We start from the raw sequence: 27691 nt of genomic DNA on the forward strand, positions 1-27691 counted from the left end.
CAGCTCAGCAGCAAGAAAGATGTCGAGTTTTAGATTCTTCCAGAAGACTTGAGAGGAACCAGTGGTCTGGAGAAACAGCAGAAATGCTGGACAGATTTTTTTTTTTTTTTTTTAATAGGAGGGAGGAGCAAGGGACTTGTTTACAACCCTCTACCCAAATGTTCAAAAAAAGCCAAAAGAAACCAACAGCAAGATCAGTGGTGCTATTTGTAGACTAGGTACTTATTTGCTCACACTTTACCTGTATAGCTGTGTACTTTCTCTTGGAGAAGAGTTTACATGCTCTGTTTTTCCCTTGTATAAACCTAGTTACCTGAGACATTTCAGGTCATTTCCTAAAACATTTTTCAGTCAACTTATTTGCACTTTCTATCTACAGATGCAAAAGATCATACAGCACATCCTTCTTCCCTAGACATCAGACACATTCCAGATTAAAGTTAATATTTCTGTAGGCAAAAACACGCATACGTGCAACATAATAGCTTTTGGTGGAGTTGTGGTTCAGTATCCACATATGACTGGATCCCTGGAGTATCTGAACTGCCTTTTGAAGGAAACAGGCTCAGTTCTGGAAGCATACGATGAAAGTAATTGCCTGTTTAACAGCACAGAGAATACCCTCAGCTCAGTGCTACATCCTGAGAGCTGTCCTTTGGGGAAATTACATAGTTATTTCATCCAGAACTAAAAAGTCCCACCAGCAACAATGAAAACTCTTACAATAACCTGAACTATCAGTGAGAAAATTAATGAAAAAAGTCTTACACCTGACTCATATTTCTGTTCTAGAATAATACAAAGTTTTTATCTACAACCTCATCATGACTGACAAAATATATTTGTGTGCTTGGGAAAAGGAGGTGTATTGGATTTGCATGCCAAGGCACAGGTAGCTGGGGGCTGTAGGAGTGGCCTCCATGAGGAGCGGCCAGGACTGTCTAGTTGGCAATAAATTAAATTAGTTTTCCCCAAGTCAAGTTTGTTTTGCTCGTGACAGTAATTGGTTAAGCAACCTTCCTATCTTTATCTTCACCCATGAGCCTTTTCATGTTATTTTCTCCCCCTGCCCTGTTTGGGGAAGGTGAGCGAGTGAGAGGCTGGGTAGGTGCCCAGCTGCTAGCCAAGGTCAACCCACCACAAGAGGGTTAACAGATGTTCCTGCAAACATCCTTGCAGGAAGATGAAGCTTATGTCTTCCTAGGAGCATTGGTAATATGAACAGAATTATTTCTTGCACTTGGTATATGAAACACAGTGGAAAAGTTTTCTGTGATCTTTTACCACCTAGATTCATCCTACTTAACTTTAAGCACTTAATTGAGGTATCTAAGTTAGAAGCTTAGTCACCCTAGTCAATGAAAAGGAACAGGTGCCTTCAGAGGATGATTCAAATCTTTAATTGGACAAAATCTCACTCTGGAGATGCTGGGCTCTCACCATTGATTATAAAAGAAGCCACAGACAAGTGCATTCTTAACAAGGTGTTTCAGTTAAGTGCCTTAAGTTAAGCAGGATGAACGTGGGCGTCTGTGGCTGAGGACTTACCGCACTTACCTGTCTTCTACAAAAGGAGAACCTGATAATAACACTTCATAATCTGCTTTTAATGTATTGCTTACACTAGTCATGCAGTTTATTCTAAACTTTCATACACAATTGAAATGTCCTTTTCTCTTAGTATATGAGACTATTTTAACATTTGATACTTTTGGACTCATGGTTTAAGGTAGATGCACATTTTATTGTTGCAGGTTTTTTTACACACGTGCTGTGCTTCCTGAGTAACATTTCTTGCAGAGGAAAGCATTACCAAAATGACAGAAACATCATTAAAAATGGACAGAAGACTAGGAAAGAATTAAGTGTAGGTGTGCAATTTTAAAATCCAAATGACACAGTTGGAGCACTGAGCAAATATTATGTAATACCTAAAATCCTCCCTCTCTAATTCAACTTTTGGGTAAAATACTAATTTCATTTGGTTTTGTGCCAATTCTAGCAATCATCACATAACACTAATCCAAAACTGGAAGTTGATGGCAGACAGATGAATTTTGTTAGACTGATGTTAGTCAAGCTATGGGTTTAACTATTTGTAAGTTAAATAATGCCTCCTTTCAACAGTTTTCCTTCTCTCCTCCTAAATTGGTTGTTGTTGAGATGATGCTCTCCTCTTGAGTGTACAGCAAAGAAACACAATCAGTTCCTGTTAAATGAAACTTTTCTTTTGAGTGATTTTAGTGACTCAGTAATAAGGAGCAGCTCCGATCAAGCTTAGTGATCATGCATATTAGAGTCACTTCATAAATACAGTAATTGACATGATTGATAAGAGGAACCTGGGCAGCTGGAAAAAAAGGCTATAGTTCTCCTATGAATTTGTAATTACATTGTTATAATTTGGTGGGGTTTTTTTTTTCCAACTATGTACTTCATAATCATTTTTGGCTTCCTGTCCATCTGCCTCCCATTGTAAACTTCATTTGTTTAGTCCTTGTTAAATTTATCACACTTTGTATTTACCTCTATTCCTATACTTCCATGCATATTCTCAATTTTTGCCTCCTACAGGATGTTGCTGCAGGGTGCTGCATTGTCTTTAACAGCAATACTTATTTTGAATTATCTTCTTACTATTGCAGGGTGCCAGGTTGCTTTTCCTGCTTAAATCTCCACATATAATCAATTTCTGCTGCAAATTTTCTTGGATTTTTTTGTTTGGGTTTTTTGTTTTGGTTTGATTTGGGGTTTTTGTTTCATTTTAAATGATGAAAACTATATAAAAATGGGTTAGAGGAAACAGTCCAGTCCTTTGTGGCAGCTTGGCTTCATTCCAAGGCATGCTCTCTGTGGCCTTGCCTATAATTCATCTGGTTTGTTTTCAGGTTTTCTCCAGCCAAAACATTGCAACAGGAGATTTGCAGTGAATACGCAGAAGCTGGACTTTGTATAAGCAGTGCAGAATCCTCCCCACCACCTGTCCTCTAGGAAAAAAGAAGTAAGGCTAAGTTATCTGCTGGTAACTTTGTCAGTATCTTTTACATAACAAAACTTTGACATGCAGCAAAGGCAAAATAAAAAAAATATGATACTCAGTGCTGTATTTCAAATTAAGCCTTACCTGGAGCCATCTTTGTGCTTACATATCAAATGAAGAAAATCATGAACTCAAAAGGAATCTGTAGTTACTGCTGAAGAAAAGTATCTCAATGTGAGACATACGCGCTAAGTGAGGTACATACAGTCATACCAGAAGTGCTCAGATATTGTGGTAATAGCTAACTATGTTGATTGTGAGATTTACTTATATTTTGGCAACTGGAAAAAAAGTGGTGCTCATGAGCAGTCTTGTGAGGGATGAGCTAGTAACTAACATTGCATTCTGTTTTACAGTCTCACCAGCCACTCACTTTGAAATGTAGGCTTTTGAAAATACTTGCTGTTCTGCTACCTGGGTTTAGCTTTAATTGATATAAAGGGGCAAATGGAAGTGCACTTAGGAAGGCAGACATAATTACCTTTTAGAAACATGAAAATGTATATATTTGGTTTATAAAACTACAGTTCTCTGTTTTGAGTTGCATAAGTTTAATAACATTAAGGAATACAAAATCTGGAGGCTTGTTTTCTTAATGGCCTTCATGGAATTAAGCATTTTGCCCAATGCTTTAAGACTTACCTCTTTCGGCATTTTTACTGACTTGAGCTCCCTGACTCTCTGATTCCATCATTGATTAGCTGATATCTTGCAAAAAAAGGCCGTGGCTATATATTAAAGACAGGAGCCACAACTTGAGCCACTTAATTCAAATTTTGTCCCTCTGAATCTGACAAACCAGTGTGATGTTGAGAGATGGTTGTGCGTTCAAAATTAGGTGCTAATCAGCTTTTCAGCAAATGTGCAAATGACTGTGGAATTCTGAAGCCACTGAACATTGAACTCCTGATAATGAAACAGCAGTACCAACAACTTCTACAGAAGTTGAATACTCATTTTCATTGAGTATTTCACCTAAGATATAAATACTTATCCAATGGTATAAGATATAAATATGTACCCTAAAAAGTATCAGGGAAGTGGTAAGGGGTATTCTGATGAAGGAGGATGTGACCAGTCCCTGTTTTGCCAGTGCAGTCACGGTGATCAGAGCCTGCTTAATGATCACACACACAATGCTGGAGGGCCTCTTAGCCGTATGTTATAGGTGCTTACACAGCCTTGTATGGTGTTATTTTGGAGTCCCCTTGTTTGACTTGGAATCGTGATTCTGCTGAAGTCCCAATAGTCCTAAAGCTCACTAGTTGATAAAAAAGTCCAAACCATCAAAACCTTTAATCATGCCATGCTGAGACATTTTTGTACAAATTTCCTTTTGTTCCACGGGCGCAAGAAGATATTAATAATAATGCAGTGTGATTAGGCATATTTTATAAATGTTGCAGGTTGCTTGAAAAACGTCCGGGTTTTTTTTCCCCCATGATTTTTCTGGTGTAGCTGTCTTGCACCAGACAACAGCACTATATTTTCACTCTATAGCCCACCTCTCAATGAGGCTAATCAGTCACACACAGTTTTCCTGCTGGCTGAAAGCCTTTTCCTTCACCATGTATTTGGCTTATGCTGTCTAGACTTAAAAATTGCTTCTTTGACACTCTAAAAAAGTGACTTCTTAAAAGAAGAAGCAAAACTGAAACAAGCAAATTACAGCAGGAACAAGTTGTACCAGCACTAAAGCTTTATTATAATATAATGAAATTCTATCATCGGGCAAAGAAAAACACAGAACTGATATGAAAAGCAGTTTAAAACTCATGTATCATCACTGCCCTTCCTCAAGTGTTTACAACATGAAAAGACGTGTATGAATAAATTTGCATTGGTTTTTGTGTTCTTGGAACAGAAATTGGTTATATGAATGGCTTCTTGAGGAACTAATAATTGACTTGGGGGGCTTAAGAAGCAAAATTTCTCTCATGCAGCTGCTGTCTCATTTTTAGAGAAGATAATGATTAACAACACAAATTGCCTAACAAAGGGCAAAATCTTTTCTGTTAAACTTGTTTTACTCCCTCCTGTCACAAGGAAAGCTGAAAATGCTTTGGTTCCTATGAAGAATAAATTCTTAACCATCTTAAAACACATTCCTATGCCAGGAAAATAGCATGCAGTTTTCAACTTCCTGGTGCATGGCACTAAGTGTGACCATGTTTTACCCTTCCTGCCGGATGAGACCAAAAGCCTACCTACACCAGTACATTTCCTTTAACAGCGACGAGAAGCAGATGTCTGCGGAGAAGTTTAATATTCAGGCCTTCCCCAGTGTAACATATTTCTAGCTTCTATGATGCATCAATATGAGGACTTCTGAATCAGAGAATGCTGCTGGATCATTTTATTCAAAAGCATCAATAACTTTAAGTATAATTTTTCCAGCCTCCCTCTTTGAACCCTTTTTTATGTTTTCCCTCTAACACATTCTGTGGTACTGAGTTCCACACTACAAGCTGTATGAAAATATATGTCCCTTTGCCATTAAATGCATGCCTTAATTATGGTAGGAGGATCATTGTGTGCTTCCAACTTCTCATATTATGAGTAATAGTGCGTTATGATATCAGAGGCAATCCCTGAGCCAACTGTGATTTTACAGACCTGTATCATATTGCTTCTCAGTTCATTTATTTCCAGAAAGAAGAATCCCAATATTTAGGTTCTCCTCATATAAAATTATTCATTATTGGGATCATAGTTGGGCCCATCTATGTTCTTTTCTGGCTCTGATAGCTGGAGCGGCTATCTGAAGTCTGTAACCAACTACCTCCACAGCTGAACAGAAGCTGCCCAAAAGAAAGCCTATTCACATCTGAGGTTTACTTTAGTTTTCTGTTTACTTAAATAAAACAATGGTAAGAAGCAGCTATTAGCAATGCTGCTTCATCGTAAAGTACTAAAAAGTGTAATTATTTAAAAAGATAAACTGTTGTTTTTCAAGCGAGTTCAATACCCCAAAAATTATTTGCTACAGGAGTGACAATGGGAGAACTTTATTGTTACGCTTTTGAGAGCTCGGTACATGCTGCAAGATGTTTGGTGTGAATATTCAGTAGTAATTTTAAAGAAATTGACCTCAGTTTCAGTTAGCCTCCTGTTGCTTCTTTGATAGTCGTTTATCACAAATAATAAAACAAATGTGTTTGTTTTACTATTCTGTTTATTAAAACAGCCTGTGCCTAAGAGGAAATTGTGAAGTTTTGGAATTAAAATTTTGAATTCATAGTTATAAGAATTCACAACAGGAGACATCGTGGAATATTTTTTATCTACTGAAGTGCGGGACGATGTATTGACATTGGTTAATGTAACAATTTAACTACTTCAGATCCGTGGCAGGAATAAAGGAAGAAACCTTTTAATATTGATATCTTGCACCTGCTGACTTAAAGGTGACATTGGACTTTTTTCTTGGTGTTAGTGTTCCATTATTTCCTCTTGTAAACTTATGAAAACAGACTTCTTATTCAACAAAGAGATTGCTTCCAACTATGTTGTTTTCATGCTAGCTCTTCTCTTCTAAAATTAAATTATGCCATTTCATTAGAAGTACTGAAAATGTAAGAGATGTTCATCAGTTTACACTTGGTTTGACACATCAGCTACAACAAATGCAAAATTGTATGAAATGCTTTCATTTAATGGTCCCAGAGGAGATAAATATCAGTGTTCAGAAAGCTTTAACATCCAAATATGAAGTACAGAGAGACAGAATGGAGTTTGCAGAATGTCCTTTTGCAGAGGACAGGATGCTGATACCAACATATTTGTGCCACAGAAGGATTTCTTGTTGCCTCCCATCTGTTCCTTTCAATAAAAATACTGCAAGAAAACATTGCAAGACCCATCCAGAAAGTGGCTATTGAGCACGTACTGATCACTCACACAGGATCAATTGTAGAATGCATCAGACTTACTTCTCAGGTACGATTGATATGTTTTTGAATCCCTGCCTTTTTTTTTCTAGATGTCCAAACAATGACAAGGCAAGAGTGATATTAAAAAAAAAAAAAAAAAGGTAACAAAAGCTACTCAAATAGCCTAAATACCACTGAAATCTGTTGGAGAGCAGATACATTTGATCCCTTTGTGTAAGAGTCTTGCTCTTGTTGTTTCTTCCATAGCTCCAAAATTCTTTCACCATTTGTTCAGGTAAACACAATGAAGGAAAATGAAGTTCACTTTAGGGTATGTAAATGAACAGCAGATGAAAACCTTCACAGAAACCAAGTAATGTCCTAAAAAAGATGCCAAAATTGGCTTTGTCCTGGCATAGACTAGATCTTGTTTCTCTAAAAAGGGTGTAACATGAACCATGACATTTAATAAAATATTGGTGGTCTGTTGTATATGTGTCTGAGGCTGGCATATCCAATGCAACCTAAAGGACTGTGGATATCTGTGTCTCTCATGAAAGGGTAAATCAGCATTCAAGGGAAATACAGCATTTGCCTTCCAGTCAGTCAGATAGCTTTGAGGATCAGGCAGTCATGAGTCCAGAAGCTTGAAAACGAGGAATAACCATAAGGCTATCTCAGAGCAGACTATGGAAGTACTGAGAATCCCTTGAAATAATGTCTGAGAAAGGAGTCCTAAGCTAAAGATTTTCATAACAGAGCTTCAACTCTTGAAAAAAAATCAAAATGCTAAAAGGTTTTTGGTTTTTTGGGGCATGGATTTTTTTTTTTTTTTTTCTTTTTTTCATTTTTAGAGTGAGACATAAGCAAATACTGCATAGAGCATGGCTGGGTTCGTTTATCCTCATTGGATGGGAGTAAAAAGACATTTAAGAGGCTAAAATGCATATCTAGTTAAAAAGCAAAAGTCCCATTAATGTTTTTAGGTCTAATGCCCTGTTTTCAATTGTTACAGAGGAAGGGCATTAAAGGAAGAAATTACTCCTTTAGGGACCTCAGGAGATCAGGCCCAGTCAGCATGGGTTTATGAAAGGCAGGTCCTGCTTGACTGACCTGATCTCTTTCTATTGCAAGGTGAGCCGTGTAGTGGACAAGGGAAAGGCTGTGCATGTTGTCTACCTAGACTTTAGTAAAGCCTTTGACACTGTTTCCCACAGCATTCTCCTGGAGAAATTTGCTGCTCATGGCTACAACCGGTGTCTGCTTCGCTGGGTAAAAAACTGGCTGGATGGCCAGGCCCAAAAAGTTGTGGTGAATGGAGTTAAATCCAGTTGGCAGCCAGCCACAAGTGGTGTTCCCCTGGGCTCAGTATTGGGGCCAGTTCTGTTTAATATCTTTATCAATGATCTGGATGAGGGGATCGAGTGCACCCTCAGGAAATTTGCAGATGACACCAAGTTGGGTGGGAGTGTTGATCTGCTGGAGGGTAGGAAGGGTCTACAGAGGGATCTGGACAGGCTGGATTGATGGGCCGAGGCCAGTTGTATGAGGTTCAACAAGGACAAGTGCCGGATCCCGCACTTGGGTCACAATAACCCCACGCAGCGCTACAGGCTTGGGGAAGAGTGGCTGGAAAGCTGCCTGGCAGAGAAAGACCTGGGGGTGCTGGTTGACAGCCAGCTGGATATGAGCCAGCGGTGTGCCAAGGTGGCCAACGGCATCCTGGCCTGTATCAGAAATAGTGTGGCCAGCAGGAGCAGGGAGGTGATTGTTCCCCTGTACTGGGCACTGGTGAGGCCGCACCTCGAGTACTGTGTTCAGTTTTGGGCCCCTCACTACAGGAAAGACATGGAGGTGCTGGAGCGTGTCCAGAGAAGGGCAACGAAGCTGGTGAGGGGCCTGGAGCACAAGTCTTATGAGGAGCGGCTGAGGGAACTGGGGCTGTTTAGTCTGGAGAAAAGGAGGCTGAGGGGAGACCTTATCGCTCTCTACAACTACCTGAAAGGAGGGTGTAGTGAGGTGGGTGCTGGTCTCTTTTATTAACTAGTGATAGGATGAGAGGAAATGGCCTCAAGTTGTGCCAGGGGAGGTTTAGATTGGATATTAGGAAAAATTTCTTCACCAAAAGGGTTGTCAAGCATTGGAACAAGGTGCCCAGAGAAGTATTTGAGTCACCATCCCTGGAGGTATTTAAAAGATGTGTAGATGTGGTGCTTAGGGACATGGTTTAGTGGGGGACTTGCCAGTGTTAGGTTAACGGTTGGACTCAATGATCTTAAGGGTACTTTCCAACCTAAATGATTCTATGAAGATTTCTCATTTTAGGAAAAACTGAAGTGTCTATCTCATGATGCTTTAACAGCACTACACTGGCTCCAGCTTCCTTGTAAGATCTGGGTTATGCATCCCCACAGTCTTTTTACCAATGATTTCTCATTTGGAAAGCAGTTTTCCTTCATTTTCCTGTAACCTTCCCTCCATTTTTACCTCACATTCTTCAGCTAGAAGTGTGTTTATTCTTTACCTGCCTTTATACAACTTCTGTAGACTTCAAGAAAGAGTGAAGCCCATCTTAATTGAATCTGAGGTCTATATACCAAGTGTGATTGAGACACTTTCTGTACTTTGACGATAGATAAAATTCTGGTCATACTTTGGCAACACATACCTCATCAAAGCAACTGACACACAATTCATAAGGTGGAATGGCTGAAAAATGGCTCGTGATTGCCATGGACCAGACCCCAAGACAAGGAGTGTGTTAATTGAAAGCCTCTAATGTGCTGCTTCATAGGAAACGAGTACATACGTGCAGAATCATATATTAAAAAAAAAAGCTCAAGGTCATCTCATGACCTCTCTTACATCTGAAGTGCCTTTTAAAAGAAAAAGAAAAAAGTTATTAAAAAACGTATATATTTCAATTTCAAATTAAGAAAAAAATTGTAATTTCTGTTTCAATATATATTACATTCACATCTCTTTCTAAAGTGTGGAGCATGTGAGCAAGTAAAAGACAAGAAAAAGCAGAAAATTCATTTACCCAGTCTAGTGTATATGGTCACTCAAGTCAGATGCAGTAGGTTTACATTTGCAGATACATTTCTAAAATGCTTCAAAATCAACTACAGCAGCAATATACTATTTCAAAATGGCTTTTACAGAAGGTTCAAACACCATGTGTACTTTGTCAGAACTGCCTTGTTTTGCGGTCCCTGTTACGACTGGGTTAGTAGTTTAAAAATTGTCAAAGAAATTAAATGTGGAAGAGCTGTCAAATTTTAGAAAAATCCCTTGAGCTGAATTCTTTGTTTATCTGAAATACCATGGCATAAAAAATAAGAACTGTCAAAGAACTGCCAGCGTTTAAAGGAAATCAAGGTGTCAGCAGAAAGAAATCTGTTATCAATAAAATTTCCATAATAAAAACATAGGATGTGTTTTCAAACAGTGTCACTTTAAATATTCATAAATAAAAGGTAGTTTTCTTTCCTGAAAAAGTTGCCTGTTGTGGCTCATTTCACTGTTACAAATTCATTGATGTGCAGTCATTTCACTGTAGTTCTTGTCAGCAAGTTCAGCAGCCTGCTGTTACTCTGGGCTTGCCTGGCATCGGTGACAATTTCCACAGCCTCCTGAAAGTTCAGTTAGCAGCAGACAACTCAGCATCTTCAGCCCTAAACTAAAGGTTTCTGTCTCTGTGGTCAATAGAGAATTGCAGTCATGTGCAAAGGTATCAGTTTAGTTTAACCCAGACTCTTCATTTAATAATAAGACCAACAAAGTCAAGCAGAGGCAAGGTCTTAGTATTAGGCAGTGATAGAATAAGATTGTTAGAACAATATAAATTTGTCTTATTATACACGTGCAATAAGAAGCTGTCTTTAATTGCATGATAGACTCAGCCTTCACCACATTTTGAGGGTTCCTCCACTCGACCCCTACTCCAGCTTTCTCAGCCCGTCTTTCCCCTTGTTCTCCACGTCTAGGCATGGGTTTTCAGCATCTAATAATCTAATAAATGTTGCTTTTGCATTTTGTTTCAGGGACTTCTTCCTCATTGCCCCTCAGGCCAGCAGGGAAAATACAGATTGAAAGAGGTTCTTGATATGCCTACTGCCGGACTTGGGATCTGCAAGAAAAGTCCTGCTTTTCAGCAGACAAACAATGAGGGTTTCTTAATCCAAAATTCATCTTTGATGAGCTTGCCTAACAGATAAGACTATACTCACCATGTGTGAATAAACCATTTTCTTTTTCAATGTGATTCTAAAATGGATGAAATGTATAGGCATAGACAAAAATATGTTGTGGGTTTGGTTTTTTTTTTCCCTTGAGGTCATTTCCTTTTTTTGAGTACTTGAATACATTCCTTTCAAATTGTGTTTATATAATAATATTACTATTAGTACATACTATTTATATCATAATGTTCTATGTTTTACAACACCGAAGAGAAGGACATGTCTAGCATGGGAAATGTTTGTGCTAATGGCTCTAGTCTTAGCAAAATTATAATTGATGGCAATAAGGTCTTATGAGAAACATTAGAAAAGCTTAAAAGGAAGTCCTGCTAGCACCATTGATACTAAGTTTTGGTTGCAGTCTGTTCCTTCACCCCAACAGCTACCCAGGAGTCCCTTATTCTTGAGTTTTGCTTTACTCCTGAGCTCTAGACAAATACATTTCATGTTTATTTGTTGGTGGATGTTTGTGTACCTGATTGTGATTTGCATTTCCCTTTCAGATCTGCTAATTTCACAGTTTTTTGCAGTATTATCCTGTGAACTGAACACTAAAGTAATTTTCTTGTTTAAGACTGGTACTCTGTGGTGGAACACTGCTCTGAAGAGCCAGATTTGAATGTTTTTTCGGCATGTGGGATTTTTTACTGACTCCAGAAACATTCTTATTGAGATCATTATGTTATTTATGAGGTGAACAATGTTTGACCAGCAGCTTTAGAAACTGGCCTGTGTTTAAAAACCTTCCCATCTGCTGGTACTAGCCTATCAGTTTTTCCCAGAGATCTAGTAACAGACGACCTGAACAAGAAATACTCCTTACTGTTCCCACACAGAAAGGCCAGCCCTAAACTCTAGCACACTGCATCATGAGGCAAAAGCTTCCATGAAGATGGAGTCAAATAGGTGATTAAGTCTAGGCTCATGCTGGGAGTTGCATATAAACATGAAGCTGTCAGAGGGCAGACTAAAGGTGTGCCAAGGCAGACCTAATGTAATAATGAAGTCAAGCAGGCTGATAAGTTTCTGTAAGCACAAAATTCCTTATAACTAAGTATTTCCCTTGAAATAATTGCTTCCATGTTCATGCATTGAAATGGATGATCATTCAAAAAAAAAAAAAAAAGGAAGGTGGTTATAGGATTGTATCCATCCAGAAGATTATATTCAATCTCATAATCCTCAAAGGTGGCATTACCTCCCCACCCACATGTGCACACACAAAATAAAAAAAAATAGGTAGAATAATCTGATCATTGCCTTAGATTTTTTTTGCCAAGTTACTTTATCAACACATATGCAGCGTTCCCAAGGTTAGAATGTGACATTCTGGATTCTAAAAATTGTTTCTGGAAATGTTTTGACCTGCACTACATAATTTTGATAAGATAAACAGATATTTTAATGATTTCACTAACCATGTAAATTAAATGTATTTCAGTTGCACAGTCGACAGTGGTTTTTTGCCTTTTGGAGTGTTGGATTTGGTTTGGTTTTTTTTCATAATGCATGTTATGAAGCCATAACGTTTTTAATATGCCTCTTTTAAAGGTTACAGATATTTTCTCTCATTTCTGAATAAACATTTTTGCTGTAGATGTTACACTCGGGGAAGTTTTGGAAGTTTACTGTACACCAGGTGCTCTTGAGAGAAGATAACTCGTTTCAGACTTATTTAAAATGTATCGAATAAGATGATTGCTTACCAACTGGAAATATTACAATTTCACTTCTACAGCAGAATATTTCCGTTAGGCCTGTCTGCCTGTCAACACTATACATTCTGATCACCACTTTCATTTTATCTTTATAAGCATAACCATCACTATCAAGTACTGTGGCAGAATCATTTAAAGAAAAGTGGGGACAAAAAAAAAAAAAAAAAGCCTGTCTTAAAAACAGTATTTGCTGCCACTCAAAAAAACCCCCAAACCCAAGAAAGTCTAACTGCTGTCCTTCTTTAACTTTGTACTAGCAAGTTATTATTTGGTATAAAAACAATAGTGATTTTCACATCTTGAAATTTCTTCACTATGAGCCCTCCAAAAATATTCAGTATTTGAACTATAGTTCAAAGTTAGCTACACCCTTTCTGCTTTTTGCCAGTGGTTGTTACTAACTTAAGTAGGAAAAGAGAAGTGGAAGCGTGGTGGTGCACTCTCTCAAAGATTAAACTTTCTGAATCTTTGACAGTCTTTAAATAGTGAACAGTGTGTGCCATTGGTTCTTTTTGGTGTCTTTAATGGAAATTAATGGTTTGAGAATGTCATGGTTTAACCCCAGCCAGCAACTAAGCACCATGCAGGTGCTCACTCACTCCCCCACCCACCTGCTCACTCACTCCCCCACCCACCCAGTGGGATGGGGGACAAAATTGGGAAAAAAAAAAGTAAAACTCTTGGTTTGAGATAAGAACAGTTTAATAGAACGGAAAGGAAGAAAAAAATAATGATAATAATCACAATAATAAAATGACAATAATAATAATAAATGGATTGGAATATACTAAACAAGCAGTGCACAGTGCAGTTGCTCACAACTTGCCGACTGCTGCCCAGTTAGTTCCCGAGCAGCGATCCGCCCTCCCAGGCCAACTCCTCCCAGTTTATATACTGGACATGACATCCCATGGTATGGAATACCCCTTTGGCCAGTTTGGGTCAGCTGCCCTGGCTGTGTCCCCTCCCAACTCCTTGTGCCCCTCCAGCCTTCTTGCTGGCTGGGCATCAGAAGCTGAAAAATCCTTGACTTGGTATAAGCACTACTGAGCAACAACTGAAAACATCAGTGTGATAGCAACAGTCTTCTCATACTGAACCCAAAACATAGCACTATACCAGCTGCTAGAAAGAAAATTAACTCTATCCCAGCCAAAACCAGGACAGAAAATAAATAAAGAAAATTTCATAGAAATGGTCAGTTGTGGAAAAGTGGCATAAAATGGAATAAAACCTTAAATCTGTAATATTGTGGGAAATGTTGTATAGCTTATAGATAAGTTTTGCAGTAGCGCTACCTAAAATAAAATTCACCTAGACTTACCGTCTTTCCTTTCATCACAGTCCTTTGTTTCATTTTCCTGTGCTATTACTTATTCTTGTACCGCATTCTATCAAATGAACTACTGATTAAGAGGAGGGATAAATATTGTTTTCCATTTACTTTTTCTAGTCATGCCACTATGTTGATCTGTCTGTCCTATCAATACAGTTTGAATCCTGCAAAAAATCAGATATATCCCAAATGAGAAAATTAATTACAATTTATACAATAAATGAAACTTGTTTTGCTCACTTCCTGGGCTATTTAGAAGTTGAATGGTTCTGTTAAGCCACAAAAGGCTCCATTTCATTTTTTTTAAATAACATAGTCATGGCCCTCACAAGAGTATATGGAGTGACCAGTAAAGAGGAAGCTGAAGAGCTCTTCAGAAAGTGTATTGAGCTCCACGCTTCCTTATCCTTTTAACTAAACTAAATTGTGGCCTAAACCCTGTACTAGGCACACTCTACTGCAGTGAAATGAATCTTTTGTGGCACTTTCTTTTAATTCTAGCATTACAGCCTTGCTTGCAACTATCCATATATACTTATGTCTATTTTTATATATTATATATATGTATGTGTATGTATGTGTAGGTGTGCATATATATACACACACATACGCAGTATGCATAGGGCTTCAAACAAGAGGGGATAGTAGAAGCAGCACTCTGTTCTTTGTTGTATTTTATTTCACTCTATTTCTTATTCCAGTGTCTCCTGTTTTCAACGTACTACAGATTTTCCTTAGCAATGCATAACAGCAATACAAAAGATATTAAGAGACAGAGTTTGAGAACAATAGGGTTTTTCATCATATCTGAGTATACAAAAATTAATTTGGAAAGGACACAGATACTAGTAGATAGAAAATAATGCATTATGCTTTAATCCTTCTGTAGTTAGTTAAAAATAGAGATGTCTAAACTGCCACCAATGTAGCTGCAGAGTTAACCACTTCTTGAGATGAATGGCTTCTTTCTGGATGCAAATGTTGTCATCATTTATACTCAGCTATACTCAGTTCTTATTTTTAAGGTTATCTATGTCATAAGCAGTAAGAACATTTTCTGCTTCAGTGAAAGCTGAGACTCTAGGACGCACTTAATACGATAATATTTTTTTGCTGGAGATTAAGGGGATAGAAATGCACTACCACTTAGGTTTACAAGTGACAATTTAAATAAGGGTAATGTTACTGTGTATATGTGCAAAATTGTAATTTAAGTCCCTTTCCCTCAAGAGACTTTTCTAGTGAATACTTTCAAAGTATGCAATAGCAATTCCATTTAAGGGCAAATATTTCTTCATTATACAGAACAGTTTATATCATGCTGATGTTACCATTTCAAAGAAAATAGCAGTTTCAAAGTTTGGTATTATTGTCTGTGATAAGTATCTGTCCAAACCGGTGGTAAGATTCTGGGTTTGTATATACATAGGTAGTATATTTTTAGCTTGTTGCTTTAACTTGGTGCTAATCCTTATATGAATATTCATTAATAGATACCTAAGATATAGTCACAACTAAGAGGATTCGTATTATCTCATTAGCATTTTGAATTTGAATTTCTCAGACTTTTTTCTGCATTTCTTAATAGAGATGTTTTTGAGCTAGGACATTTACCATTTTTTTAATGTATCATTTCTTTTCCAAGTTATCTCTTTTCTCTCATTAGTTCTTTTCAAAACTTGTTAGCTGGAAGGTTTGTATTGTTCATGTCTATTTGTCATACTAGATTCCCAGAATCTCATCAGAACCATGTCAAATTACATCAATCCAAACTGCGTCCTGGGCTTCTGATAAGAGTGTGCTACAGGAGAAGCATGGTTTGAAGGCTGTTGGAAGACAAGTAGCTTTATCATCATCACAGAAGTACTATAAGAGATGCAATAATTTATGGAATGTTCACAACATGGTTTTTTGTTGTACCATAGTAATGTGAAAATTTCAGTAGCCTATGCTTTACAAAAAGTGTACAGAATGCTGGGGTTAATTTTATAGGGGTATTTGCAACCCCTGCTGGATTCTCTTTCTCCAAAGAAGAGAGGTAGAGATAGCTTTCATTCTGCCCCCAGAAAAGAGTCAAATACTGAAATAGGAAATTAAAAAACGCTCCCTGAATTTAAATAAGTTACAGGATATTGCTGCCCTAGCTATAAGGCTAGGAACATAGCAAAATTGCATCCTCTGGCTGCACGAGCTCTACCAGGAAATCTTCTGGCATAGATGCAGATAAACCAGGCAAAGTGCCTTTCCACTTCTGCATTATGTAGTACCTGACAAAAGACAGTCTATCAGAAAAATGTACATTATCATATGCTGCTGCTACTGTTACACTCAGGTGCCTCTAGAGTTTGGACAAGCCAAGGCACACAGAGAATGAACCTTTCTCATTTCATCCCTGGACTAGTGAGGCACAGAAACTAAGTCTGTCAGAACCAAAGAAGAATTGGCCTGTTTCTTGAAGTGTGCTAGGGCTTTCTCTGGCAAAGTTCATATCTTTCAGAGAACACTGCTCAATTCCTTTTTTTAGCATTTTGTGAATGATTGAAAGATCTGGCAGGAGATTTCATACACTGCCCTAAATTTCCTCATGAGGAAGCAAAAGCTTTGAAGGGACAAGTCTTTAAGTTTTTCTCCCACCCCTACCTACCTACTCCCCCACCCCCCAGGCTAGTTTCTGTTGCGAGAGGTTTAACTTGCATAAATCCCTTAAATCATTCAATATCCTTTTGGGACTGAGATTAGAAAAATTTTCAGGCTGCAATTACCAGCTCATTGAGGGAGGGAAAAAACCCAAGATATGTTCCTGAAAGTTCTTCTGCAGTGAAGGGCAGCAATGTCATCTCAGCCAGTATTTTCTATTTGCTCAAGTGATTCACTCAGTGAGAATGACACCTTATCCCGTATGTATGATCTTGCTATTCCTTTCCCATATGTCTTGCCCTAATGATCCTCCTAGCCAGTGGTACACAGTGTAATACATTGCCTTTTTCATACTGGGGTTTTGTTGGTGCTCTAGAGTAAATTATATTTAACTGCTATTGTGAATCTGATGCTGGGAGCATGTTTAAAAGAGTTTATGGGATTCCCTAGCAGTGGCTCCATCAAACTCTGAGAGCCAGAAGATTGCCTCCACTGTATTTAGTAATAACGGAAAACTGAATTTCCTATAGGTCAGTCCAAAACACTGGCTACCTGTACACTATAAGTCTGTCAAATGCTTTGAGTAATTTTCATTGGGGATTTCCTATGCAATGTTGCCAGTTTTATTGTGAGTCTTACAAATATTGGTGGGTTTAGCCCCCATAGTCAGAAGAAAAAGCTTAGATACTTTCAAAATACCAGAGGCAAAGAAATATCTAGCATTTATTGCTTTTTAGAAATCATATAACTTTTATTCCAGTTGTGACTTTAGTGGGTGTCCTGGTTTTGGCTGGGATAGAGTTAATTTTCTTTCTAGTAGCTGGTATAGTGCTATGTTTTGGATTCAGTATGAGAATAATGTTGATAACACACTGATGTGTTCAGTTGTTGCCAAGTAGTGTTTTTACCAAGTCAAGGATTTTTCAGCTTCTGATGCCCAGCCAGCAAGAAGGCTGGAGGGGCACAAGGAGTTGGGAGGGGACACAGCCAGGGCAGCTGACCCAAACTGGCCAAAGGGGTATTCCACACCATGTGATGTCATGTCCGGTATATAAACTGGGAGGGATTGCTGCTCAGGAACTAACTGGGCACCGGTCAGCAGGTGGTGAGCAATGCATTGTGCATCACTTGTTTAGTATATTCCAATCCTTCTATTATTATTGTAATTTTATTTTTGTTATTATTATCATTATTAGTTTCTTCCTTTCTGCTCTATTAAACTGTTCTTATCTCAACCCATGAGTTTTACCTTTTTCCTTCTGATTCTCTCCCTCATCCCACTGGCTGGGGGGAAGTGAGTGAGTGGCTGCATGGTGCTTAGTTGCTGGCTGGGGTTAAACCATGACAGTGGGACAGACCAATAGATTCTGAAAAAATAAATACCAGCCACAGTGGATTCCGAACAAAGCGTTGACGTGCACCCAACACACGCCTCCCTTGTATCAAAGGGATTCTCTGACTTCTCTGGGGTTTGGCTTAGACTCAGAAAGCTGTGTGTATAATCATGATGGGAGCGAGAGAGAGCAATTTCACATCATTCCTGATTTGGGGGTCTATCAGGTACAGACTAGGTTTAACATATCTGTGTTTCCTATGTACCACCTCTCTAGTGCCACCACTGATGACATATGTGACAGTAAGGTTCAACATAAGGAGGGCTTCTCACGTCTCAAAATATGTCTCTGAGGTTATGTCTTTTCTGCCAAAGTAGCTTATGTTAAGGTAATCTAGTCTAAATGGCTGCACCACAGTGAAATAATACTTGAACTACAATGTCCAAAGTAGTGTTGCTAGTTCACTTACAGCTCTAAGACCTTTTACTGACACCTCTCATCATTTTTATTGCTGCAATAATATGATCTACTTTAGAAATTCCTTTGTGCTAGTACCGCAAAGAAAATTTTCTGCCTTGTTGGATACATGTGGGAGTTGTGAGAAGGCATTAGGAGGCTAATAGAATTTGATAACTTTCATCTGCATTGACACAGCACTGTGGTCTTTTTAAATATGATGAGATCAAAATTCAGCTTGTATCCCTGGACAGGCCAGCAGACCAAGTAAAACAGCCACAATATGCTCACATTTTCAAGGGTGCATGGACTCTAGCTAGGACCAACCCCCAAGCTGTAACTTGAGTCATCTTTAAAGCAAAGACAAGACTTGGAACTGGTCAGGTTGGGTGGATGGATCAAGTTATTTATATTGTTAGACTCCCAAAGTTTGCAAGTTATTGCTGGCATGCTATATGTTATGCAATGTTGCCATCAAATATACTACATTGAAAAGGAAGGGAAAAATTAGTTTGGGAAACAAGAATGAGCATTTGGCTGATTCTGTAGAATCCCCAGCTCTTTAGTGCGCACAGTGGGCTTTTTGTCAGTGGGTTATTTTTTTGATTGCAAACTGAAGTCACAAAGGACAGACTCCAGTGAAATCACTATCTCCAAACTGGCCTTGAGATAGCTAGAAATCCCTCAGGCAGGGAATAGAATTCTCTTTCTTCAGTATAAATTTCCATAGTTTGCTAAATAAATTATGAGCTACATTTGCCCGCAGTTTCCAGACTCTTGTGCAGTTCAGTCTGAGACCAGGAATTCATGAATAATTAGGAACCAGCGTTCCTCCCATTGTATGTTGGTGCCAAAATTCCTATTTATCTTACTGGGAACAGGAAAAGGTCTTTTTCACTCAACCTTGCTGCTAGTAAGGAAAGTCAAATTTCTTCTAAGGCCAAAAATGCGCTAACAATGCCGTATTTTTATGGTAACAACAGTAAATGAATTTAATGTTTCACTTCTTCCGTTTTGCCAAATTGTCATCTAAAGCAACAATAAGAATATGAGTCCTGTTTGTTCTGCCAATTTCTGAAGGTATCATAGAAGTTAAATAACAAATACCTAATGTTTCTGCTTTGGATGGTGTTATAAAGGAAATTGGATAAACACTGGAACATAAATCAAGAAAAGGTGCTAGAAAATGATGCCATCAGTTAGAAAAATGTGCCATACTAATACCTGATCTGTCCTCTTACTTGCTGAAAGTAGAAAAGAGAAAAGCATTTAGTATCTTGAGTAGTCCAGGCACTGATTGATTGCATCCCATAATGCTTTCTAATGTATCTTCTCGAATACCTTATAAATCACATGCGGCCTTTTTCTCTTTAAATGCTACTTTATCAATTCTCAATTGCTCAACTTTCAAAATAAATAAAGAAAATTAGGGTCTGAGCATTTGGGGTTTCTCTTCCTACTGAGGGCTGTGATTCAGTTCAGTATTTAGGTGCATGTATAGCCTGAAGCAGGTGCGGAGTCCCATTAAAGATTTGCGCTTACGTACCTTTGTGAATGAAGACCATTTTCAGTCTTTCAAAACACTGTGACATTTGGTGCATGTTAGAAAATCATTCTACAGGAAAAAGGTCACACAAAGAAACAAGGAAAGCTGTTCTTTTTCATGAATATAATTATGAGCTTGAGGTTCAAATCTGTGATACATTGAGTTTTACGCAGCTTCGCATTTCACTGCTATTGTGTGTGTGTGTGTTTTACACTTGTTTCTGTATGCAAGTTGACTAGAGAGTTGTAACCACCCTAATGAGCCCCAAATCATGAGAAAGCTGCGAAACTCACAAACTGGAGAAGGCAGTTGTGCTTGTTGTTCCACCCTGCTCTTTGCAAACCTTTTGCTTGGCAAAAGGAGATGAGTACGTCTTGAGAGGTTTGGAAATGTAGATGCAGTGTTGAGGAGCACCTGGATCTGATGACAACCAGCCTGAGTGGAATCTTTAATCTCTCTGATCTGTGTAATCCTGCTGAAAATTCTTCGTCCCAGCAAATAAGTCTAGGAGTAGCCCAGTACAAATTGGCTTTTCCCATCAAGCAAGAAAAAAAAGAGCAGGAGAAGATGACAAAAAGTAGGTCACAGGGATAAAAAGAGGAAGCACATTTACAAAGAAGGGAAAAGTAACTAACAAGGCCTTTGCCACTCAAACCTTATCTATACTTCTATGATTTCATTTTGATTTATTTCAGGCACCTGGGCACTGCCATCTCCTTCCGAGCTGCAGTTAATTTCAGCCCTGTGTTTTCAAGCCTGGAAAACTGTTCAAGCTTGGGTCTGTTTGTAACTTCTTGTGGGGAATATCTTGCAAAGCCTTCTTTAGGCAAGAACTGCACCTTACATTTCTTTAAGCATAGATGCACACAGGGTTTTGAAACAGATAAGGAAATACATAGTGATGGTGGAGAATGTCGTAACTCTGGTAGAAAGTATGGTTCAGCAAAATATTGATAATTATGGAGTTTTACAGAAGCTGTCAATCTTGTTGAACAGAGATGAAATAACAGCTTTTATTATGCATTCCTTTAGCCCACTTTTTTAAAGGATGTAGGAAATAAGACTGAGAGGTTATATAAAATAGCAATAGAGAAAGTCTTTATCTGAGTCAGGAAACCAAGTTCAGGACACCTTCTGCCGTTCCCTCCTCTCCCACCTGCCAATGAAAGAAAGCAGAGCACTACATCTCAGTATTTGGATCCGTTTTAAATTGCAACCAACTAATAAGCTGTCCTTCTGAAATACACTAGTAGAAATTTCTCCTGAAAATATTCTAATATGGTTATTATAATATAAAATTATATTCTGGTTTTCTGTATAGGCATCTTTTGGTGTTCTCCTTATTTTTCCACCCAAAAAAATGTTATTTATGGAATCAGAAGTCATAAATGGAAAACAGCCTATTAGATCATTCAGTCCATCTCCCGTCATGGGGAAAGGCTAATAAAGATAAGCCAACTTTTTTATAAACAGTCAGCAAGAATGATGCAGAAAACTGTAACCAAAGCAAGCCCATGTGTAGCATACAGTAGCCACTCTTTCCTAACTATAATGACAGGGAATTTCAGAGATTTCTAGGATCCCTGTCTTAAAACTCTGCCCTCATTTTCTAGCTAATGTGTGCATGATTTTCCAGTTTCTGATAGAAATCACCTCTCCTACAGATATGATATACTTTTCCTACCAGACTTATTTTGGGTGGCTTTGAAGACCAACATGAAGTGCATTTGAAAGTATTTCCAGAGTCTGACTTCAAATTGAATGACCAGGGTGCTTGTCATACTTACAGAGCAGAACCACGATGGTTGTGTTCCTCATGGGGCCTATGCATGTGGGAGCAGCCCATCACACCGCAGTTGCAGAGTTACTGGAACCTGAGCCAGTGTCATGCGATCCATGTATTTTCCCAAGTGTGTCAGTTGCCTCTCCTGATGTAAAGCCTTGGTAGTCTGGACAGTTTTAGTCACCACAGTGCAAAATCAGGATAATACCACTGGTTTCCTTAGAATAAACAAGGTCCTTACAGTGGGAAGGAGAGGAGAAAAGAAGGAAATAGCATTGTTCAGCACAGTTCAAGAATAAAGTGTAGCTTTTTAAAGCACATCTGTCCAAAGTAAACTTCCCTGTGAAGTAACACTGCTCTCCTGTTAAGTTATTGTTGAAAAGATTTACATTTAATGGGAACAATGAATAATCCTCCTCATTCTTCACTCATCCTGTCAATGAACTCATGTACTATGCAGGACTTGAGGCTTATCACAAAATGCTAGAGTATCAGAGGACTGCAGGGATAAAGTGACTGTCAAGTTCTGTTGAAATTAGAAAACACAGAGCTGTGTTGAGTTGCCAGACCTGCTCAGGTTCTCAAGACTGAAGGCTGGTACCGTACATAGTGCTGTGTGAGCCTCCTCATAGCAAGACTTAACCGCCTCGGTTAATATGCTATATTCAGGAGCAAGATCGAAGTCTGAAAGTGAGGTTGGAGGGTGAGGCACTAATTCCTTTCCATATGGAACTGGCATGGATCAAGATTAGTGCTTTATAAATCACTGGACAAACAACAACATAAAACAGGTGAGACAAAAAAAAGAGACCTTTGCTTATTTTCTGTTATGTCATGCTTTTCTCCACTAACTCTCTACCTCTGAAATGTCTACGCATTTGAGAAGGTGAGGATTGTTGGACGCATGTGGTGACTGTCTTCTCCAAGGTCAGAGGTGATACCAGATACATTCTGTGAACATGAGCAAGGTTTCATCTTCTAAAAACTGTCAGATTAGCACCATATGCCAGTTAGAAATACACATGAAAATGTTAAGTAGCAAAGCAAGCAGCCTTTTTAGATGTTTTATAATACAAATTAGTATATTATTTATGTCAGGTACAGTAAAAGTACAGTGTTGATGCCTTGCTTTTTTCTCCAATATATTGTTCCACATGCAATAATGGTCAAAAGGACAGATTTCACTACCTTGCTACACATTGGTTCAAGGACCATGCACCAGACTGCGAGCAGTGCACTGTTCTCCTGACCATGTGAAATAGGAATTTCATTGTATTTTCAAAGCCACTTTTTTTTTTTCCTTGGGGACATTATGGTCAATTGTTTTTCCTATCCATAGCTGGCCACAGTGATATTAACCTGTGACATTAGCCACACACATCTGGATGCACAGAGGTCTGTTGGCATTCTGGCAGAGTAGAGAACCTGCCTTCTTTAAGGTCTGTGGCTCAAATCTCCCTAGCTGGGTAACAACTGACACATCTTTGATGCCCTTGATGTTCTCCAAGCAGTTTCTTGCATACAGACATCCTTGTCAAAAGTGACATGCTGGACAGCATGTTTAACAAAGACACAAAGGACTACAACAGCAGCACAGAGGATGAACTTCTGCCCCTTTCTCTTCTATCTGGCATATTCTGCGAACACTAAATTCCACTTAAAAATCAAAATAAAATGAAGCAGTCTTTCCACGCAAATCCTCCCATCATGGAGAGGGACCCATTGATCAGGGCAGTAGAGAGCCCTGTGACAGCAGTAGCCTGCAGGGCTTCCTGGTGGTTACAGCATCGGCAGTCCGCTGCCCCACATCGCAAAGTCAACCTCTCTCCTGCTGAGCATCAACATGGTGAGTGATTCACTGAACACAACAGAAATAAAGGAAGAAGTCAGGGAAACTGAAAATGAGGAGGGAAGACAAGAGAAATGTCAATATTCCCAGCACGATTCCCCAACAAAAGACTGAGAACAACAGCAATTAGCTATAAAAGTTAAGCCAGTCTGTAAGGAAAATAAAGATGTTGTGAACTACTGTTCCAAAATATCAGATCTTTGATATAAAAATGATAAGTCTTATGAAGAAAAGTGCTTTTAAAAAGATATTTAGGTTTCTGTAAACAGAAGAGCCTGAAAATCCCCCCTCATGGTAAGTGAAAATTATATAGTGATACTTGCACTTATTTATTAACTTCCTTCGTGAATTTAATCTTCTTTGTGCATATTTTCTGTACAGATTTTTTCTCTAAATTATAAATGCATTCATTTCTAATGTTGTAAGCACTGGAAAATATTTTATATGTTTCACCTAAAAGATTCACAATATGCTCAGTTTGAAAAATTTGGTTTCCTGTGCTCATGTGTTTACTCACAAGATCCACATTTAAAAATGTCCTCAAGGGTATGAAAAATGTTGCTAGGTTGAAAGAAATGTTCTTCACAGTGTGTACAGAATTTGTTTAAACAAGCATCTGACAGAAAGCAAGACTACAACTCAAGAGTGCTGTGACTTAGAAAAAAAACAGAAAAAAAATCAGGAAAAAGACATGCAGAATTACAAAATGATGAACAACAGATGGAAAATATGGGTGAGATCTCAGAAAAAAACCAAACTTTAAGTAATCTGAGAAAGTACACAACTACAAATGATACAGAAATCTTAACCACAAAGAGTTAATCTCTGGATTAATATTTTTTAAGAAATGTGTGTTATTAGAAAATTGAACCATCTCAAGGACGAAGCATAGTTATATGCTAAGAGTATTAGAAAAAAATAGCCTGAGAGAGAATGTAAGTGCTGAGAAAAAGTGAAATGTGAGTCATTACATCAGCAGAAAACACAAACTTAAAAACTGCATTAATTCATGCTGTTCTGAAATGGGAAAGTATCTAAACTTAGTTATTTTATTTTACATTTATTCTGAAAGACAGAATGAATCCTACAGTACAAGGCAAGAGTGATGCTGTAAGTGTGTATGTTGTTTAAAATACTAAGCAGACATTGTAATAGTAAGCAGCCTTTGTCACTTGCAGACAGTGGTCTAAAAGTTTAAGAGTCAGTAAGGCACCACTCACTGTGCAGGATGAGGAGCAACACAGTTATTCCTCTGTTAAAATTTTACTTTAACCTGAGAAGCTTTAGTGCTGAGACAGAGGACTTACAAATAACTTTGGAGAAGGCAAGCTGCCACGGCCTCTGCAGTCGTTGCAGGCAGTGCTCATCATCAGCGCCCAAAGGCTGGATGCAGGAGGCTAACTTCCAAAGCTGTCAGGATGATATGGGAGACGCAGAAGTCACAAGAGCTGACCTGGAGAAGACCCTGAGGGTTCAGTAGAACATACAAACATCTGTCACCCAAACACCTCCAGGGAAAGAGTCACATCCAGAGTCCTCCAATCTCAGCTGAGGAATGCCGAGCAAGCTTATATTGCTGAACGCCAAGAAAACAAGGTTTAATTTGAAAGTGTCCATTAGCTGGTGTTCCAGTCTAGGAAAATTCTTGAAAATCATCCCACGGCTATAGTGTTGAATATCTCCTGACATGTTAATGGCCTCTTCATAAAGCAACTTTTCAACATTTCTGCATACTATAAACTCTTTCTTAAATTGACACAATCTCCTATCAGTATCAGGACACAGAAGTGAATTTTACTTTATTGGTGTGCGGATTATGCATGGAAGCTAGATCAAAACCCTACAGAGTGTATAATTATCTCCATTCAAGGAATGGGGTTGCACTATCTTACACTTTCTCAGAGACTTTCCTACAATCATCTTGATTATAGACAACATTTGAAATGATACCTGGCCATAGGTTTTGGGCCAACCACCCTTCCAGCAGTCCATTGTATATAAATAATTTTGGCATCTTTAACATTTGATGAATTGTTAAAACGAGGAGAAAATGCACTGATTTCTGTTACTGCATTTGTTACATATTTCATGCATGGTATGTCTGCGAGTTATTTATACATTGTATTTCCACTAATTGCTATGCATGGTGTGATCCTCTAAATCTGATAGTTTATTTCAGCTCCTATTAGGGAGACTGAAACGTCTTGAACAGGAGCACAACAAATATTGAATGACAAATATCAGACGATGAAATACCGTTCTTCAACACCAACTTTAATAGGTGAACAGTTGTTCTATTGTTCTTGAAACATGCTGGATTTAGCAAGGAAAATTCACTGCCTGTTGTTTACCACATCTCTTGGAAGAATTTTTTTAAAAACATTGAAAAGCTCTGATTTCACATATAATGTCTTCTGTTGTACAGCTTATATAAATCAATGTTGCTGACTGAGGATATCTAAATAAGTGGATGCACTTATATGACTATTCAGATCTGGTAAACTCAAGTTTCATTTCATTTTAATCACATTTCATTCTTTAAAACTACTCCATTTTTTTTCATATCAAAGGACAAGATGAATGAACTGCTTGCCGTGTCTATCCCTGTTCTTTAGTGTAAGCATTGTAATTGCTTGGTCTCTATCTATAATTATATCATTTAATTGATGTTATGAAAAGGGGTCTGTGTGTTGTCCCATTTGACTCTGTTTACCCGAAAGAGGAGAGAAGCGACAGGGATGAGATGGATTTCAGTTTCTGCATGGGCACAGGGCAGATCCTCTAATAGGGAAGCTCAGAAAGATCCAGTGGGAGGAAGCAGCAGGAGATGCACATGACTGGGGTATAATCCTACTGGCATGTACTCCTAGGAGGACCCATTCTCTCAAGTTCAGAGAATCAAAGATGAGGGAATTTGTTTCTTCTGTGCATGTCACGAGTACCAAAGAGTAAGGCGTTGGAAGGAAGGTGCTTTGACAGAGCAACATCTCTCCAAGACTCTCCTTTGCCACTATGTCACAACATGGTTTGGCAAATTCACTTGCTTGGAAGGATATTCTGTTCATCACTTTATCTGCTGTAGACAAATAACACAGATTATATGATATAATCTTATGATATAAGGAAAGAAGAAGAGACTCATGGAGCCATGATACTGAAATATCAACATCATTAGCAGATGAAAATGATGTGACAGTTGCTCTCATGAGGGAATTTCCCTCAACAGTCTTAACAAATATGTTAGTTTGTCCCTCTGATAGCTGAAGTTGCTGTTTTGCCAGCTGCTTAACCTCTCAGAGATGGCTGAATCTCAATGCTGATGGAATTGAATCCAGTTTGTAAAATGCTATGAGATCATTTGGGTTGAAAGATGCTATATAAATATGATTTTTAAAAATAAATGTACTGTAAATTATGGGACAGCTTTGACTAACAACTGCTTAAGGGATTTTAAATGTTACATTCCATACAGTCACTTTGACAGTTTGGATGCTACAAGACTTAGTAGTCCCAGAGCAATACATAGCCAGAGGGAGAGAAAATTAAAGGCCTATGATTTTTGTTTCTTTCTGTTTGAGGATATGGTTCACCAAAACCCACATTTAAAACAAAATGGCTTTTTCATTGGTCAGTCATTTGAGGAAATAAAAGCAATTAAATGGCACATTGATTTTAAATTTCCTTCTACACTTCAAGTGTATCTTCTCTGGGAACTAACAATGAAGTATTGTTATTTTACATCCACGTCTAGTTATGGCGGCGTACTTCACAAACCATGCTTGCACAACGTTTTGCAAGGTGGAGCCCAGCAAATTAAGCTGACCTCATATTCCCCTTTAGCAAATAAAGTAGTGAGGGGTGAGATGCCCTTTTAGG

General features: G+C 38.3%; 2 long non-coding RNA genes across 2 annotated transcripts in view; one reads left to right on the top strand and one right to left on the bottom strand.

Moving 5' to 3' along the window:
* The window catches only part of LOC128142343 (uncharacterized), a 49702-nt gene extending 36526 nt beyond the window's left edge, over nt 1–13176 (top strand). Inside the window, exons 3-4 of the long non-coding RNA XR_008235355.1 lie at nt 2889–3001; nt 10959–13176. This is a non-coding gene — a long non-coding RNA (uncharacterized LOC128142343). The remainder of the gene's footprint in view (nt 1–2888; nt 3002–10958) is intronic.
* The window catches only part of LOC128142344 (uncharacterized), a 172726-nt gene that overhangs the window by 131026 nt on the left and 14009 nt on the right, over nt 1–27691 (bottom strand). The gene's annotated exons all lie outside the window — the stretch shown is intronic.

The sequence above is a fragment of the Harpia harpyja genome, chromosome 5, assembly GCF_026419915.1.
Source record: "Harpia harpyja isolate bHarHar1 chromosome 5, bHarHar1 primary haplotype, whole genome shotgun sequence".
NCBI lineage: Eukaryota > Metazoa > Chordata > Aves > Accipitriformes > Accipitridae > Harpia > Harpia harpyja.